Source organism: Melospiza melodia, chromosome 1 (assembly GCF_035770615.1).
Source record: "Melospiza melodia melodia isolate bMelMel2 chromosome 1, bMelMel2.pri, whole genome shotgun sequence".
NCBI classification, from domain to species: Eukaryota; Metazoa; Chordata; class Aves; order Passeriformes; family Passerellidae; genus Melospiza; species Melospiza melodia.
Window position 1 is genome coordinate 137,934,567 of NC_086194.1, and position 18,391 is coordinate 137,952,957.

Genomic DNA, 18,391 nt, shown 5'->3' on the forward strand with positions numbered 1-18,391 from the left:
GTCTTTGGTAAAGTCTGAATTTTGTGGTTGAAACAGGAAATCAACTTCTTTTTGTTTGAAAATTATACTTTATTTTTCATTTATGAGCATGAAATACTATTTCAGAGAATTCCCAAGTCAATTCACTAATTAGAGTTAAAGAATCATTTTTAAATTCCCTTTAAGGAAAGACATATCAAATCTTTCTTTGTTGTCCTGAGGGATCTTGATAACACAGACTCCTCAAATTCTCTACAGAAATAAAAGCCACTAGAATATTATGCACATACTCCATTTGAAGATTTCCTTAGGAGCAATGATATCTCCACATTCATAAATCATTTTTGCCTATCATAAGGTTAGCACATAAAATATTCAGAAAAACTAGCAAGAAATTACTGCCTTTCAAACAGCTGCCATTTCCCATTGTTCACAAGCATACGACCAGAGTTAGAACGAAGAAGAGGTGAGCATCTCCACCAGTTTTAGCCTAACAAGTCTGGGGTAATTTGTGTTCATTCTCATTGAATGTGCTGCTCAGCAATGGGTTCTAAACCATATTGTTTTACAATTATTATTAGAGATCATGCCATTTACAATTATTATTAGAGATCAGATGATGAAGGTAGACTTCCATATTACTGTGTCTTGAGAAAAAGCCAATAACTTTTTAGAGTATGGATTAAGAAAATAACAAGAATGAGTGGATGGAGGTCCGTAAGGGCTGGAGGCAGGGAGGGAGAGAGGAGGAAAGACAGAGATGTGTGTACAATCCATATATTGATGGTACTGCAGCACAAATGCTTCAGTCATCCTTAGTGGTTTGACATGCACATTTACTGGGGAAATGAATGAATGGAGTCCTGTGCTAGCTGAGAAAGAGGATCTCTTTGGGAGGAGAGCTAGCTGGTTAGACTTATCCTGTGATAAAAAGGTGGGACAAGTGGGACTGAGTATTTCCACTGCTGATTGAATGCCAGTAGCTGTAGCTGTATACCAGGCTGAGTAAAGGAAAAATAAATGCTTCACTGCCATTTTTGTAATTTCAAAGCAGAACTCAGTTTCGTGTGTGTTCTGTGTTCCTTTCAGTAGCTCTTTGAGACTGGTTGTAAAACAAATGTTTGATCATGCAGATGTTAATGGAAAACGAATTCTGGATAGCTAGATAACAAAAGAGGTGTGATTCAATGGAAACAAGACTTATTTAATTTTGCATCAGACGCCTCTGTGGGTGGCTTGGGAGAAGGACATTCTCCAGTGAGAGAGCAGAAAAAGTAGCCCATGACAGTGGCATCCAGCTCTGTAAAGGAACACCACAATACATGTGGAAAAGCAATCAATAATCTGAAATGTGCTTCTACAACATATATTCTACTTTTTCTAATAAAATACAGAGTTGCTTGGACTCACTTCTTGGATAGTTTGTCTTCTAATGACAGTTTTTACCTTCCACTTTTTCCACGGGAATATCAATCTTTTGTTCATACAGCTTCTTTCTCAGCCTGCCAGCCAGCGCCTCTGGAAGGATAGCTTCGTGCTGCTGCATTTGCTTCTTTGTGTGGAAAGAAAGTGATTTGCTTTTTGTATGCTATTTATAGAGAGCTTCTCCACAGAGATGACATCCCCTCCCCCCTCCATGGCTCTGAGCATCCTCGTACTGCAGCTACCCACCACCTGATGTCCTATTTTCTCATTGGCTCGAGCTGTTCCCAAACCTTGTGACTCCTGTGAGCTAACGCCCAGCTGTACCGGCTCTGAGTCTCCTGCAGTGAGGCATAATCTTCACTTTCACTTCTATCATTTGTCCTTAATGTGCCAAGGCATCTGAACAAGTGCTTGCATTCATTCCCAGAGACCCCTGTCCCAGGTTAAGCCCACAGGTCACCATGGAAATTGATGCATTCCTCGTCTTGCTGGGGTGGTAAGCAGCTCTATTGCGAGATCTTCATAACTTGCTGCAGGACTGTAACTCATCTCATCACACCTGAGACAGAGATCTTATATTCAGATGACCTTTTATTTCCTGAAATTGCAAGTGCTGTCTCACCCTACATCTGTTGTTCAACTAAAAGTCAGGCGACCGATTAACTTTCTCGATGGGATTTCCCTGTGATTATAAAGCCAGGTGACTGTGACAAGGTCACCAGGAAAACCAGCCTTGTGATTTCAAGCTTGACAAAAACTTGGCAGGAAATGCAGATGAGAGAAAGGTCACACTCAGGCGATGATATCCTTAAATATCAGAGACTGAGCTCAGAAATTTTTTTCAGACCATCAGAAGGGTTCATGAAATATGTCTGTTTGTTCATTCCTCCAGGAGACCCTCTCTGTTCTTACATCTCAGTGTGTTATGATAAATAATTCATTGCCTTCCCAATAGCCTTGATAAAACTGCTTCCTTAACCATATGAGGAGTACATTTCAAAAAGAGAACAAGCAGAGCACAGAGATGGAAATTAACCCCAGGACCGCCAGCCTCCATTAGCAATAATGGTGTCTGACAATTTCGGGGTTAAATGAGAAGTAGGTGCCTTTTTACTGAGTTCTGCTCTTTGTTCTTGCTTTAGTGTGTGTCATTGTGGAGACTGTCATGTAAGGTTAATGACAGCCTCTCATTACCCTTGTCAAATATGTAATAATGTGGCCCAACAACAGGGCTGAATGGCTCCTGCTTGTCAGACCCCTATGTTTTGCCTAGCAGATGGTCACTGTGTTTGGAGAGGCCCTCAGATCCATCAGTGCTATCCTGAACACGTGTGTGAGGGAGGCATTTTTCCCTGATGGGACAGTTCATGGATGGAATACTAATTTGGCACAGCAAGACAAATGAGGATTTATTTATTTCTGTTCCTGATAAAAATATGTTGTGTTCCAGGGAGGAAAGGGGAGGGAGAGAGAGGCAAACCCTCATTTCTGTTGCTGCCAGCCCCTCTTTCATTGTCTGACTCCTTACACTGTCAAAATTGCTGCATGGTATGCCTTATGCTAAAAATATGGGCTCTTCAGCTACAGAATAAATGGGCATGGAAATTCAGGCTTTGGTCAACTTTTGATTCGGTATTTTAAAACCCAACTCCTATTCTTCTACCTCTGAAAGAGGAGTGGTTGCTTATTCACTGCAATCTTTAGAGAGGCATCATGTTAACATATCCCCTTGATATTGCCTCCCTAGTTATTAGGATTAAATATTTATATTGTGGTAGCTGACCCTCCTGTATGCAAACAGAAAATATCTGTCCCTTCTCAAGGGAACATAAGCCTCTTTAGCATGAGGCTGGTGCTGTGGAAGGCAGTGGTTTGCATTTTTAGCTGTATCAGTAGTCTGCTCTGAAAGTTGGTATCAGCCTTTGGCCATGCACCCATATCTATTAAACATAGAGCCCTTTGCAGCAGGAACTTACTCTCTCCAGAGTCTTGGGCTGGGGCTGCCCCAGACAGGTACAGAGTTTTATGTGGTTCTAGTTTTTAAATTATTACTTCCCTTTCTTCAGCAAACATTTTAGCTTTTTTTTTTTTTTTTCTTTTCCCCCCCTTTTTTTTGCATAAAGATAGTGCAAAGTGATTAATATCATCTTTCCCCATTTGGGGAACCTTGCAGTAATGGAACTCGATTGTTCTTTGTTGAAAATGCCTAATATGAGCAGACTGCACAGCCATAAAATAATGCTTTATCTGATGTGGTTACGTATAATTCGTCTACATCAAGGAGTGGGATTGATGTGACTAAAATTAGAGTGGTTATAATGGTGCAAATGTTCTTAATGTAGACAATACCTCAGTCTGCAGAACCAGAAAAATTTGTTCTAAAAAGAATAATCAGCTCTATTTGTTTCAGAGGGATGTTAACTCTGAAACTTAAATATAGCACTGCAGAAATCAACATGGTTAACTACTTCACTCCTAAATCATATAATGTAGATAATCTCTATCACAAAGAGCTTTTTTATTTTCCTAAGAAGTAGATTCAAAAAGCAGAGTACAAAAATAACAGTAGGAAAATGCACCAGTTGCTTTATGTCATTTTGTATTACAATTAATAAAGCCCTCCACCAAATTTTAGTTACTACCATCAAAGTAATGCAGATTTCAGCAGCCAGGCCAGCTTGTTGCAGAGTTCATATAATCAAGTCTGCTCTGGTCCAAGAAAGAAAATTGAAAAAAAAATAATTATCCACTGTTTCCCAATCAAAAGATATTAAAAATTCACATGTAAAATGCTAATCAGTCCAGAAGTGTAAAGAAAACAAGGTAGAAAAACTACTTCAGGAATGTCCAGGGGTCTTTCCAGGAGGTTTAATCGATTCACTCAGTCATCATTTTCAAATCTCATTGATACTAATTCTTTTTAGCAATAAAGTGATTAATTTTCCGTCCATAAATGATTCTGGTAAAGATGAGATCCAAAAGTGCAGGCCTAAAGTGGTAAAGCACATACAGCTTAGTCATCTCATCCTTTGGGGCTGTGAGTGTGCATCCGAGAGACTGAGAAGGACTTTTTTCCATTGCCAGCCTGACAGCAGGCTTTAAAAAAAAATTCTGCAGTCAGCAGACTTTGGTACTTTTTTAAAAAGACATTTACTGTGAATATTACTCAAGTTGGCAGAGTTCCCTTTCCTCTCTACCACTTTTCTCTTACTGAAAGAGCAAAGAAATGGGACAGTTGTGGTTATTAGGTAATTCAGGAGACACCTGCTTCTTGATACTGGTGGTTTTCCTCCCAGAAAGGATCCTAAGAATAGAAGATAAGAAATCATGTGAAGCTACTGGGGCTTCCTGAGGGAAAACAAATGAGGACTAGAAAGGTTGCAGCCTGTGAGTCAGCTTTCTATCGTGCCCACACACATGGTGATGACCTGTGCCCTAAGGGAATGGGGTACCAGAAAAAATAATTGTTCCTATGTAGTACGTCCACCTTCTTAAGTAGACCAGTGAAATATAAAAGTGCAGGCCAAGCCTGCTAATTAGTGTATGTAAAGGTGGTAAAGGAGCAAAATTATGTAAATCAAGACGGCAATTAAAGTCAGAGACATCCTCAGCAAGTATCTCTGAAAATAGCAGATATGCAATGAAGTCAACAGCCATCTCTGCTGATTTTATCAGATGGCACCTTCTGAGGCAAAGCAAGGCAAAATGAGCCTGGAAGCTAAGACTCTCCTCTTTTTTATAAACCCATTTCTAATGCACATTGCAGATTAAGCTTGGAATGTTTTTGTCTCAACAGTCACTTTGCTAATGCAGAGGAGTTCATGACTTTACAAAATCCTGAGAAATAGACAACACTCACGTGGGACCCATATTTTAAAATGAAAGCTCCCTGAATTATACGTAAGAACACAAACCTGACAACACACAAATTTTTTGGCTGACCAGGAGAAGTGGTGAGCACAGCAGCATGTCAACAAAAGCCCAGGCAAACAGTGTAATTTTTCCTTTCTATCAAGTATTAGTAAGAATTGGATTGCTAAAGCATTGCTTTCTCCAGTGAATGAGAGAGAATGATAAGAAGGCAGAAACGATGCAGGAGTGGCAAAAATAAAGTGTAGAGGAAAGCAGTGTAGCTCCTAAGCTCCCAGGCTGAAGGATGGGGTAGGAAGCAGGGTCTTTACCAGCCCTTCTGGCACAGAATTAGAGTGGCATCTAAATGTAATTCCAGCAATGCAGAGCAGTCTGACTTCAGTATTGAGATGCACAGCTGGTCACTCCAAGGTAATTAAAATGAATTGGCTGAAGTTGTTTATTTGAAGGAAGCAGGAGGGGAAGTTCTCCTGTTTAGGAATTCGGGTAAGGTTTGCCTCTGCCTGGGAAAGGTGGGGGGATTGATCTGACAGATAGAATATATTATAGTTCACTGTTTCAAGGGTATTGATATGCTGGAGCAGACCACATAACCTGGAGCTACACAGATTATTTTTTTCCTAAACTGCCTGTCTTCTGAGTATGACATGAGAAAGGCATCAAATTATTTGAGTGTCAATGAGCTAGACTACATATTTATGGGCAGTGAACAAAATATTTTCTGAAGTGTTAGCTCCCTGCACCCTTACAAAGTGTGATGATGAAAACTTTTCCCAGATAACTAAAGCTTACATTTTGAAAAATAAAAAGTTTTGTTTGCTTCTTAACTGTCATTTAATTATGGCTGAGAACAGCAAAGTAATTTGTAAAAGCACAGAGCACTTTTTTTTTGAAGGAACGGGCAAATTTAAGACTCTACTGTACAGCAGCACAGGAAAAAGAGCAATACAATCTTCTCTATTTGGAATGGCCATGATTTAATTGGCTCCTACTGATCCCTTACTAATTAAAAAATATTGTAGGCTCTTTGAAGCCTTCATTGCTTCCTGTCTGAAAACAAGCTTGTCAATCTTGCCCCCTTTCTGCATTATCATACAGTGAGTATAAAGATTTTAAGAAGTCTTTGTGTCTCTTCCCTCCTGCGCTTATCCCAGAATCCCAGGGCAGCTCGGAATTAGAAGAAGTAGTGCTTCCCAGGTTGCATATGATTTTTCCAACAGCACCATAGAGCTACAGGCTTTCCCAGTGCCTGTTTTTGAGTATCAAATCCAAGTTTTGTGTATTTGGGATGATTTCACTCACCAGAACTTGATAGACAAAAAAAAAAAAAAAGTCAAAAAAAGCAAAAAATTAGCAGGCCTCTGCCATTCCTAATGAGAACCAATTAAAAACAAAATTCAAATTCACAGCTCTATTTCCTTGTGTGACCTTCGTGTCAGGCTACTGCAAATGGTCATGGTCCCTGGGAAAAATGACAGACTGAGGAAAGTGACTGAACAAAAGAGACACATCTGTCTGCTGTTGGTAGGAAGAAGGCACACAGCCCATCCCCTGCTGATGGTCCTCATGGTGCACCACAGCTTCTCTCAGAGGCAGACAGAAGCAGCATAAACAAGTCTGACTTTCCCTGAACTGCTTCCTAAGTCAGGATGCCCTCTCCTCTGGGAGGAGCTCTGATATGGCTTGAGTGCCAGCTAAACCATTTGGCTCAAACAGTGATGTTGGTACCTCAGTACCTGCATTTGGTTTGGTTTGGGGTTTTTTATGCTCTTAATATTTTGAGTTTTCACAAAATCTCTGCTATGTGTGTCTTTTTTCTGGAAAATATGGATAAGCGAGATATCTATCTGTACAGACAGTTTTTATTTTAATTCCCCTGCTACTGGTAAATTTGATTAGGAGAAAAAAAGATGCTGAACAAATATTTTAAAAATCTGCCAGCTGATTAAATCACACTTTCTCCCTATCTTCTTGGCAGATGAGGTTGACTTGGGCATCATTTTAAATCTTCTAGTTTAGATTATGATCTTTCAAATGGCATTAGGCTTGCTTTGATGTTCTGTGTGAGTACAGGACAAAAGCCCGGGAATTAAATGATTGCACACATTGCAGCATCATAATAAAATAGCTTCAGACTCCAACCAAAAGGTAGCAAATGGATCTTTCCCAGAAATGCTCACGTTTCTTCATTGAATCATGTCTCTCATTCTCCCAGAAAAAAAAGTAAAAGTGCTCACGGCCTCAAATTAAATTTTTTTTAACAGGGCTGGGAGTGGTGTCTGGGTCTGCTTTTCTTATCAGTTTCTGGCACTGTTTTAAATTACTATTTTGAGATACACGGGAAAGCTTTGCTTTCAGAACTTGAAATTTTACCCTTTTTCCTATGGTTGTGCAATTCTGGAGTCATGTAGGAATAAACTTCAGGTATGTAAATCATTAATGGGTCAAACCATTTACTGGGTCAAACTTTCCCCACTAAAAATTTTCCATCACAGGGGTTTTCTTGGTCTGTTGGAAGATAGCTGCTGTGTGAAGTCATGATATTTGTCAGGCCAGATATATTTGAGAACAAAATGAAATTAAGAGGGTTTACTAAACTGTTGCCCATCTGCTGAGCTATAGTAATTTTCCATTCTTGGCCCATTCCAGTTGTGAGATAATATGGTTTAGCATTAACCCCTTTCAATTAACTTTAAATTGAAAGTTCAATTAAGTCGCATCACTTTACACCTGGGATGGGCTAACTGAACACTCACAGCCATCCACCAGTGATTCCAGGAGCTCAGCCTGCAAACAACAGGCTGACAAACTCCTCAAACATGGGCATGCACTCAGGAACCCTAGGTCACCCTCATGAATGACCCTGAAGTGTCACTATAGGAGACGAAAGAACACAAGCACACACCGCTGCTCTCAAGGTGAAGAAAAAAAGGGAAGTTTATTTTCTGACTTCAATATTTATAGTTTTCCAAAAGTGACAGTGGATTGGAGGGTGACAGTGCCACTTCTCCAATGACACTGGATAAACCAACAGTCCATCGAATTTCTCCTCCTCCATAAAAGAATGCAAAACAATGAGTTATTTACAGAAAGTGTGTGAGAAAGTTCGTTACAAGAATGTAAGCATCAGATGGCTTAGAAAATCTTAAAAAATCAGAGTGACACTGAAGACTGTTTCTTTGATGAAGAAGTCACAGTGTCCTGTTTGGAGCCAGGGATAAGGACAAGGCATAATTGTGACAATTGTTGCTGCTGCTGAGCTTCCAGGGAGCACTTCTCTGACCCAGCTGTAGGATTCCTGTGGTCTGGTGCACCTAATCCCTGACTATTTCCATAGCAGCTCTGGAGGTCATCAGAGCCTGGCTAAATTAATCTGAGAGGAGAGATGCAAAATCTGTCAGCTTCATGAGCAAATCTAAATTTTTCACAGCCCCTTATGGAGAACCCCAGAGAATCCATATTGTTTGTGACTGTTCTAATCAGGCTTCTTTGGAGGTTGTAAAAGTGTTACAGTTCCATTCTCTGATTTTCTTCACATTAAGATAAACTTATGTGCAAACTTTCATGCCCATGGTTCATTGATTGCAAGCTGATAAAACAGAATGAATATAATCTGTAAATGACAGTAAATATATCAGTAAGACATTTTATCTTTAAGTAAGATATTTTCCCCCTTTAAATACATTTCTGTGTCATTCTGAAAGGCTCTAGTTATTGATTCATACTTTGACTGGAAGAAATTGCTGTGGATAAGGTGAAGAATAGAACAAAACTGAAGAAGAAATATAAGAAAATTAGAGGAGGAAAGTAAGGGAGGCAATTTAGAGAATCAGGTTACTTAAAGGAATAATTTTAAGAGAAAAGCAAATAACATGTTTTTACTGGCTGCCAAATATGAATTTAATCCAGAAAAAAAAAAGTTGTTAGAAACAAAGAAATATGTATTTTAGTTTGTTTTTTTTTTTTTTTTCCTGTTAACCACCACAATATGCTTTGAATATGACTGCAGTCCTCCCTAATGTGAAGCATACAGTGATAAAATCTCTTGGAAGTGATTCAAACCCTTGAGAAAACAATTGACGATGCTAGAGTTCAGCACCTTAAAGTAACAGAAATCCAAACAACCCGAACCTTGCGAAACCGGGTTATAGCTCCTATAAGCTTGTCCAGTGAAAGAGATTTCGTTTTGAGTCACGCATCAAAGCTGTTTTGAGATATGTTGTATGTAAACATAGGCTTGTGTTTCAGCTGGTGTAATGTGTTTCAGCCTGTGAATTGGTGGCGGTGGTGGTGGTGGTCTCTGCAGCACCTGGAGCCCACGGAAATGCCTTAACAGGCGCCATCCAGGCGAGGGCAGTGAGGCACAGAAACGCTGCTGTGCACATTGCTGCGCGCTGTGCTGCAGTTCGCTGGCGGCTTGCTTGATAACTGGCAGGGAATTCAGTCCAAAATTGACAAGATTCATGTCTTGTGCAATGCTTGGACAGCAGGGTCCTGTCCGCTCCTCTCCTCTGCCAAGCAGCCTGGCACGGAGAGCAGAGTGCAGATGGAGCGGCACAGCTCACCTGGGTGCTCCAGACACTCATATCTGCAGTCGTACTGAACTCTATTTGTCTCTTTGCTGGTATTTTCCCAGACTAAAAGCTGGAATTTAAAGCACTGCAGCCTTTACTTCAGTCTCCTTGACAGCATAAAACAAAAGAGGATAAGTATCACTTTGCAAGGGACAGTTGCATTTTATAAGAACAGGATATAAGTGATCATGTAGTAATAGTGTTAATTTATCACAACATGGTCTTAAGAAAAATAACACAATTTATATACCAAAAACAGTCTAAGCAGTTTGAAACATTATACCTTTATAGATATTCTTTATATTGTGTGGATCTACTTTTTCACTGTTTCTTACCTCTGTATTTGGCCCTGCATGTGGCCAAAATAAAAAAAAATTAAAATTAAGGGCTCGTTCCAAAGAGAATAGCAAAGTTAGAGACAGAAAGAAGTTGGCACAGGATAACTTAGTGAATTGGCAATGGGACTTGGAGCTTTCAGTCTGTCTGAACCTTGCTGATGGGAACTGCACAAATGGCTAATAGGGATAAATGGTTTGTGCTCCTCATGAAGAAGTGGAAAAACTGCAGAGTGCTGGAATATGTGGAGTTTTCTGAGGAAGAGGTGGAAGCAGTAAAAAAGGACAGGTTTGTGGAAATAAAGTAAAGAGAGAGATGGTTAAAATGAGATTATCAATGATGATACAAGGAACCATAGCTGCCTCTGCTGGGTTTTCTTTGTCTCATGTTCACTGAACAAAAGATTATTTAAAATGAAAATGTTGATTTAAATGCCAATTTTCTTTTGATCAATGCAATAATTCTCAGCACTGGGTGGGTTAATGGTTAAATATGAATAGTTTCCCTGGACAATTAAAAGGTGAGAGTGTTTAGAGCTAATTGCCAAAATATTTTGTGACCAATAAAATCCTATGGAATTGTTTTGTTTAAATAGGCAATGCAGACTGCTACACTTCCCAAGCTTCAAGGTAACTTCAGTTTGTACTTGCTGTAAGCTTTGGTTCAGGCCTATCTGTTCTGATCATGTTTTATTTATCCTTTTTCTGAATATTTTACTTGTTGACAATTTGAATTTTAGGCTTCATGACATTCATATTGTAGCCATGATAGGTAAATAATTTAGATCCTGTAATTATCAATATTGTGACTTATTTTAGTGTTTTGGAGACATGCACTTTTGAAGGCTAAAGCAGGAAAAAAAAGACATTGCTTTGCAACATATATTGATCACAAGTATGTAATAACATCTCTGACTCTGAGGACATTGCTGCTTGCAGTCAAAACCGCAGTTTGCTTTTAGCCTTATCCAAACAGCCTATTAAGCTGGCAGGTGAATTGGTCACTGCCCCTCTTTTTGCTCCTTAGCTTCTCAGTGCAGTGTATTAACCTCATGAAGATGTTAAAACAATGTTGATTTCAATTTAAACAACAACAAAAAAAAAAAGCTTCAGGGAAAATTTTCCAACTTGGTGTCTTCTTACCTAAGCCGATGAGAGAAGTCCACAAAGTTTGGGGAGACTGGAAAAGAAAATTACCTGTCCTAAGGGAAAAAATAGTCCTAATTCCTGGTGCAGACACTGCTCCTAGAGCCTAAAGTCAGCTTTACTTCCCCTGTAGAAACTGTGCCAGTTTCTAAGGGAAATAAAAATCATGCAGTAGAGCACAAATGTGCCCTGAAATTTAAGGACTATATGCATTGACCTTTAAGGAACAGGCACACGGTGGAAGAACCTACCTACCAACAGGCAATTATAAACCGCCTGGGATCCGGGGGGAATTCAGCTGTGGTTTCCTGCCTGCCCCTCTCCTCTCTTGGAAGCTGCCATATTTTGCAGCACAACCCTGACAGGGAACACTGTAGGGAGGTGCAGAGGGGCTGAGCTGAATTGCTGCTGTGGTGCCACAAATAAGAAATCTGCAGCTCAGTCGCTGCCACTGCCTGGTGCTTTTTCACTGCACGTAATAAAGAGAATTTTCTTGTCCTCTCAGTAAATTGCTCACTGAAGCTCTGACTCTTCCTGGATTTTGTTGATACTGATGTGTCTGATCCTTCTGAAGCTAGTTACATCCCAGTCTGGGAGAATAAAAAGTTTCCAGCATGCCGATTACAGCAGGCTGTGTGTGGAAGAGAAGGGCAACAGAGCAGCACTGCAACCTCTTGGGAGTGAGCGGAGTGATGGCAGGGGTGGGGGCTTCCTCAGAAGGAGGGATGGGCAGGCTATCCTGCCAGGACCTTTCTGCACATATCTGGGGCTGCTTAGTGATGCATCTTGCCAGCCAGTCCCTGTCCTTGTCCCAGTTCTTGGCACCCTGCTGGCAATGTCTGAGCCAGGGTCATGTCTGCTGAAGCACATGAGCCTTCCTGCACTCAGAGAGGTGAGCTCTGAGCACACATCACACCCAGGTGACTTGATTTAACCTTTATTTGTTCCACAACGCTTTGTTGCAGGGGGTACACCTGGCAACGCCTTTCTGTCATTTTATTCTGGGACAAGTGCAACCTTGCAATGTGTGCTTCATGTTGCCTTTCTTTTTCACAGTTTTAAAATATGTTCATCAGTTATGTACACAGTCAAACAACTTAGGAATAATTTTGGTATCTTCCTCTGTAAGGTTGTATCCTGTAATTATTTTTTAGAATTATTTTCCTTGTGCATTACAAATCAGAGATTACATGCACTGTTTACATTAATTTACAGACTGGATTTGAGTTTATATTCCCTTAAATGTCACTGTTATTGCATTTCTTTAGCAGTCACACCCACACCGTATCCATTCGAATCTGTTACCTGTTCCACTCTGGGCAAAAAAGAAGGGAAGAGATTTAACAAGGAGAGCTGTAATTTTCCTAAGAGGGCAGAAATCAGCCAATTGGGAGCCCTTTCCCAGCAGACACTGACAAGACACCAGAGTAGTCTCTCCTCAGGTGAAGGCAGCAGTCACACCCCTCGCTGGCGCTACGGCGTGTCAGTGCAGGGTAGGATGGCGAGCTGGAGGCTGCCAGCCTCCCCTATTTATAGCAGCGGGAGCTTTGGGGTGTGAGGCAAGCTGTTTTTAACACAGTGGCATTTTCTTCTGTTTAATCATGGAGTGGCATAATTTTTAGAAAGCCATTATTCTTTGTAGAAAAATTAGGCTTCTTTGCCTCGTTAAATAATAGGTGCTTGTGAATTAAAAAAAAAAAAAAAAATCACTTCTCCAAGACTTCAGATGTTTTAAAGGCCATTATTTTGTCTGGAAAATGTAGAAAGGAAAATCAATATATAGCATCAAAGACAAAGAGGAAAAATGCAATGAGACACATGAGTTTAGCTCCTGCTCTCTTTCCCTTTTTGGTCATTTTGCTGTGCTGCCAAGCAGAGCAGAAGAGATCCCATGCCCAGGGAAAAGCAAAGGAACTTGTTTAGACTGAAGCAGCGCTTGCAAAACCTGAGTCTTGCAAGCAAAGTAGTAGATTGGTTTGTTGTAGCAGGTTGGCTTACAGTTCACAAGGACTTAGTCCTTTTCTACCTTCCCCTTCATACTTTCTCATGTAATTCTTACAGAGATAACTGAGTACTCAGACAGAAGTATAGCAGGGCTTTGTCTCTCCAAAATAGAATTTAAATAATTCCCACTGAGTCACACAGTTATACAGAGATGCCTGTTAAACAGTCTATACATGGTGTTCATCAATTATTAGGGAAGAAAGGCAGAAAATGTCCAGTGAAGGACTTCTCCTGTTTTGACAATGTCACCTTTTCTGGTAGATGCCATGAACTTCCAGAGTCACTTTATCTTTGTGTCACACAGAAAGGTGATCAAAAGACACTGGAAATGCATCAACCCAAACTTAACTTGAAAGGAGGCATTACTTCTGCAGATTTTAGTATAATGAATATCCAGAGCTTATTTTAATTCTTGCTGCACAATAGAATTCATACAAGTAAAATAAAAAAAATTAAAAACGAAAAAAGCTTTTGCACTATTTGAGCAATTAGATGTTTGTACATAATTTGTACATTTAGAATTGTTCATACTTTTTTTTCCTTCTTGCCCGCAGAAAGGAGAATAAAAGCAACAGACATGGAGTAAACAGGTGAAAGAACATGGTTTGACCTTAAGGGTAGAGCATGAGTGACATGAAAGGAGGAAGGAATGACTCACATGAGCATGAAGATGGATGAGTTTGCCACTGGTTTAATATTACCCGTGCAGCCCTAACGCAGGCATAGGACAGACCTCCATGTATCAGATCAACTTCACAGACTGCTGGAAAAACTGATGCTGACTTTCAGAAAGGTTCTGAATTCAGTGAGAACATGACTAGGCCATGTGGGACTGGCAGAAGGAGCCAGAGGTCATGTGGGCTGCCAAAACGTTGGAAGCACCAAACTTCGTTTTCTGTTTTCAGGAGCTGCATCTGCTAAAGCCTTCCCTTGTGACTTTGACCTTGGACTACGTCTGAGCTTTGAGATCCAGGAACACTGCAGGATTTTTAGCTTATATGTTGGATATGGTCATGTCTTAGCTGCATATCTGGGTTAGTCCTTGGTGTGATATGTTCTCCTACCAGTTCCCATTTCCAAAAACTGGAGGACAGGTTTAGCCACATTGTGGCTTCACAGATCACTTTGGTGGCAGCCTAAATCAGCTTTTTTTGCTTTGGTTCTCAATAGAAAAAATAAAAATACAAAATAGAAATTATAATTTTCAACTTTGGATAGGCCAGTGCCATTCCTTAATAATTAAGCAGTAAACACAACTACTTCATAATCCCAAAGTGCTAATCTTAATAATTTTATATAAATACATAAATAGGTAAGGGGGTCATGAAATCCCACTATGTTGAAGCCAAGATATGGACAGTTAAGTCAGCAAAACCCAGACATATATTAGAGTCTATCTTCCTCCAAAATCTCTTCCTCCCTCCAGCCTGCCCCAAGAAGAGATCCATGAAGCCAACAGCGCCTTTAAGTACTTGGATCTATGTAACTACAAGCAGCAGCTTTGTCATGAACTGGGCTGTGAAATATGGCCTGTGAGATACAAATTAGGGGCCAAATCATAAGGACTTATTAATGTTTTCGACATTGGCTGTCTGAGCCAAGAAAAATATCTCTGAAGTCCCCCTAACAGTCCTCCTCTGTAAAGACTTCCTCATTTTAGCTCCTTGCTTTTCTTTGCAGAAACAACTTCCACTCCTGGTACACTCTCTCATCCATTAATGAAAAAAGTAATGCATCTTTAGGTTGCTGCCGTGACTTGGCCTTAGGCCCCTTAATATAATGTACCCAAGGCCTTAATTAATTTGTAAAACTGTACAGAAGATGATGTCCCAAAAACCTTTGCAGAGTCAAGTCAAAATCCTGTACTTATCAAAGCAGAAATATTGAATCAGGGCCAAGTGTAATATATTTGCATCCTTTCCAGAAAATGAAATGTTTTTGAGGAGAACAAAGTGCTCTTAGATGTGCTACAGGTTTATGCAGTGATATTGTGCTCAAATTTCAAAATTACCACTTGCATAAGTCAATTGCAATAAGAAAAATGAAATTTCATACTTGGGGGTTAACATAGATCTTTTCTCTCAGGGCCTTTTGCTAATGCTGTCTAAGTCTAAAAACATCTGCCATTGACTTCAGCTGCAACATGACGGCATAGCTCCCTATTGCAAAGGAACTTCGGTAGCTATTTGGAGTTTTACCAATAGAGGGCTCTGTTGGTTTGATTTAAGTCACGAAGAAGGGGGAGCCAGACTTTTTTTGGAGAGGGTGATGAGGTTGCTATAGTAAATCCTATAACCTATATAAAAGTGGAGTCAGCTGAAGTGCATTGAAAGAAATGCCTAAAGGGACATCGTTTAGGTGTTACTCTATCTGTTTTGTTGTTGGTTTGTTTTGGTGTTTTGAGATACTGATGCTGGGGGACTTGCTTATCTGCTTTTGGAAAGGCACAGTCCAGAGCACTGTGAGGGTATTTTAGGAATAAGGCTATATTAGCAGTGTGATAATTTTAAATGACCTGAAATGTTTAAACCCTACCAAAAATAAAATTTTATGACTGTAACTTCTTTACCAGATATTTTTTAGTCATATTTGCCCTTACAACATATATTTTAAGCATAACACAAAGATAGATGTGCATGTTAGTGAAAAAATGAAAATCTGTGTTAATAAATACAAAAGTGACTTAAGGGAAAATATTTTCTTTCCTAGCTAGTTAGAGTTTTTATAATATCCCACTTAAGATTGAACATATTACTGGCTCAGCTGTAGGAGGCCATAAAAATAAAGTGAAAAATAACCTAGAGTCTTTTGGGGTGTTTAACTACTATCAAGTAGTGCCTAACCTCTCTCACTAAACAAGGTCTTGATGCCCTGACTCACCTCTTCACTGCCACAATAGGCCTTCCCATTTCACTTTTTAGTAATTGTTCCCCATTTCTCAGTGACTGGAATGATGCTGGTCTCCCAGCACATCTTGCTTTCGCAGGTTAGACAGACTGCAGTGGAAATGTTCCACAAAGCACAGCAGACGAAATTCACCGTTATTTTAATGGGGACAGCATGGGAATGAAGAAATGAAACAGTGCTAACAAACATGCTTGTGGATGCATGATGGCAAGCACACACATCTGCATATAAATATTATATATGCACATCTTTTTAATGGGAGTCTGTGATTGTTAGGTGTGCTTGCCTAAACACGAACTCTACAGCTAACCAAGCAAAAACCCCCCTCTACACAAACGTGTGTTTACATACATACATACATAAGAAAAATATATATCTGGTGTATCATTTCAATGCGTATGAAAACAGTGCACTGAAGTTCATTTTATTGTCAAGCATAGTTTAAATTCCATTTTTATGCAATGGTGCAGTGACAAGCTTCCTATAAAATAAATATGGGCCGCAAATGAAAATACTTTAGCTTGCTGGTCTTACATTTTTTTTTGTAGTAATGAATACAGACTTCAACTTGTGAAAATATAAAATGATCCTGCTTTCAGTATAAATGTCCCTCAAAAAATCAATTCCAATTTCATCTTTGTTTTACTAAAAAAAATGAAAGAACAAAAAGATCAGGACTATAAATAATGACTACCTGTGGTTTTCATAAATAAATATCTCTAAAGCAGTGGAAAGCTGTGGAAATGCATGGATATTTTATTTTCTCCTCCTTCATGAATTTGTTGTGTTGCAGGAATGGGTATAAATAGATGTCTAGATGTGGTGCAGATTCAGATTCAGCCATTTTCTCCAAATAAAAACATATGTTTCCCTCTTGATGTTGTTTTTTGTCCTTTGGAATCCATTAACACATTAATAATGGAAAGTCTGCAGTAATGTATGGTCTACCTATGAGGTTTTTTAAAAAAATCTCATAAATATGAATCTATAGGTACAAGAAAGCTGTATACGGTCATGCTCATGTCATAAATCATCCATCCTTTGTTTAAAAAAAAATGGAGGTGGGGGAGGAGCAGGGAGTGATGATTTTCTCACTGGAACCATTTCATCTTATCTAGGGAGAGTTAAGAAATACTGCTGTGGATGCTTACCTAGATATTTTCACAATGTCATGTCCCATTCACTGTTCCTCAATACGAAGGATGTTTTCCTTCTCTATAATTTTCAGGAAGGGAAAATCTTGTTCTGCTTTCTAGCCTTGTAAGAGAGAAATGACAGCCTTTCCCCACCTCCAGGTTACAACTTTAACTCATAATCCCCCCATCCCAAGGAAATGAGTAGATAACACGTTATGTGCAATGTGAACTGATTTGAGATGTTTTCAGTTTAGTGTCTCCAGTCAGGAGAAATGGATACAGCTCAATTGTTTCAATAACTGCATATGTGTTTTTATTCTGGGGTCCATGCTATGTTTGCTTAGAGAAAGAAAAATGTACTAACCAAACTTGCATATGCACCAATGAACAGAGTGGAAACTGCATTAGTGCAGTAACTGCATCTCATGGAGGTAACATTATCTAAAAAGAAGTAAAAGAAAAACAGCTTAGAAACCAATAGCTTAGCTATTGGTGCTAGAGTATCTGGCTTTTGAAAGTATCACACTGGAAATACTGGAATGCTACAGCATTTTATTCTTCTCTTTCTTCAGGGCATATTGGTACAGCTAGCACTTTATTCCTGAGAAAATATTAATATCAAATGGATTGCTAGATTTAAAGGTACTGATGACTAATATACTGTTATTCTTTCCTCCCTCACTCCTCTATAATCAACAAAGCATGCACAACAGTGGAGTGTTTCACAGTAATTTTTGGTGATGTTTTGCCTTGCTTGATTAGAAAGTATTTCTGAGGGGGATAAATAAACTTGCCACCAAACTCTCCCTTCTATTTGCCTTGCTGATGTTCCAGAGAGTAGTTCACTGCAAGATGTGAAACAAGGAATGCAGTAGATTGGGATGCTTCAGTGGGAAAAAATTTGCAGCTCACTGGCTTCATCTCCCATCTGTATTATTAGCACTGTATAGATTTAATAATTAGGTGATTGAAGACATTTTGATGATGGAGCGGTTTCTATGATCTGCAAAAGAAA

General features: G+C 39.5%; 1 long non-coding RNA gene across 3 annotated transcripts in view; it reads left to right on the forward strand.

Annotated features, from left to right (window-relative positions):
• Window positions 1-18,391, forward strand: part of LOC134430339 (uncharacterized) — a 180,531-nt gene that overhangs the window by 80,615 nt on the left and 81,525 nt on the right. For 2 of the 3 annotated variants that reach the window (XR_010030801.1, XR_010030800.1), the window contains one exon: window positions 13,888-17,118. The exons of the other annotated variant lie outside the window; for it this stretch is intronic. This is a non-coding gene — a long non-coding RNA (uncharacterized LOC134430339). Of the gene's footprint in view, window positions 1-13,887; window positions 17,119-18,391 lie in introns of those variants that run through there. 3 annotated transcript variants of the gene reach the window in all.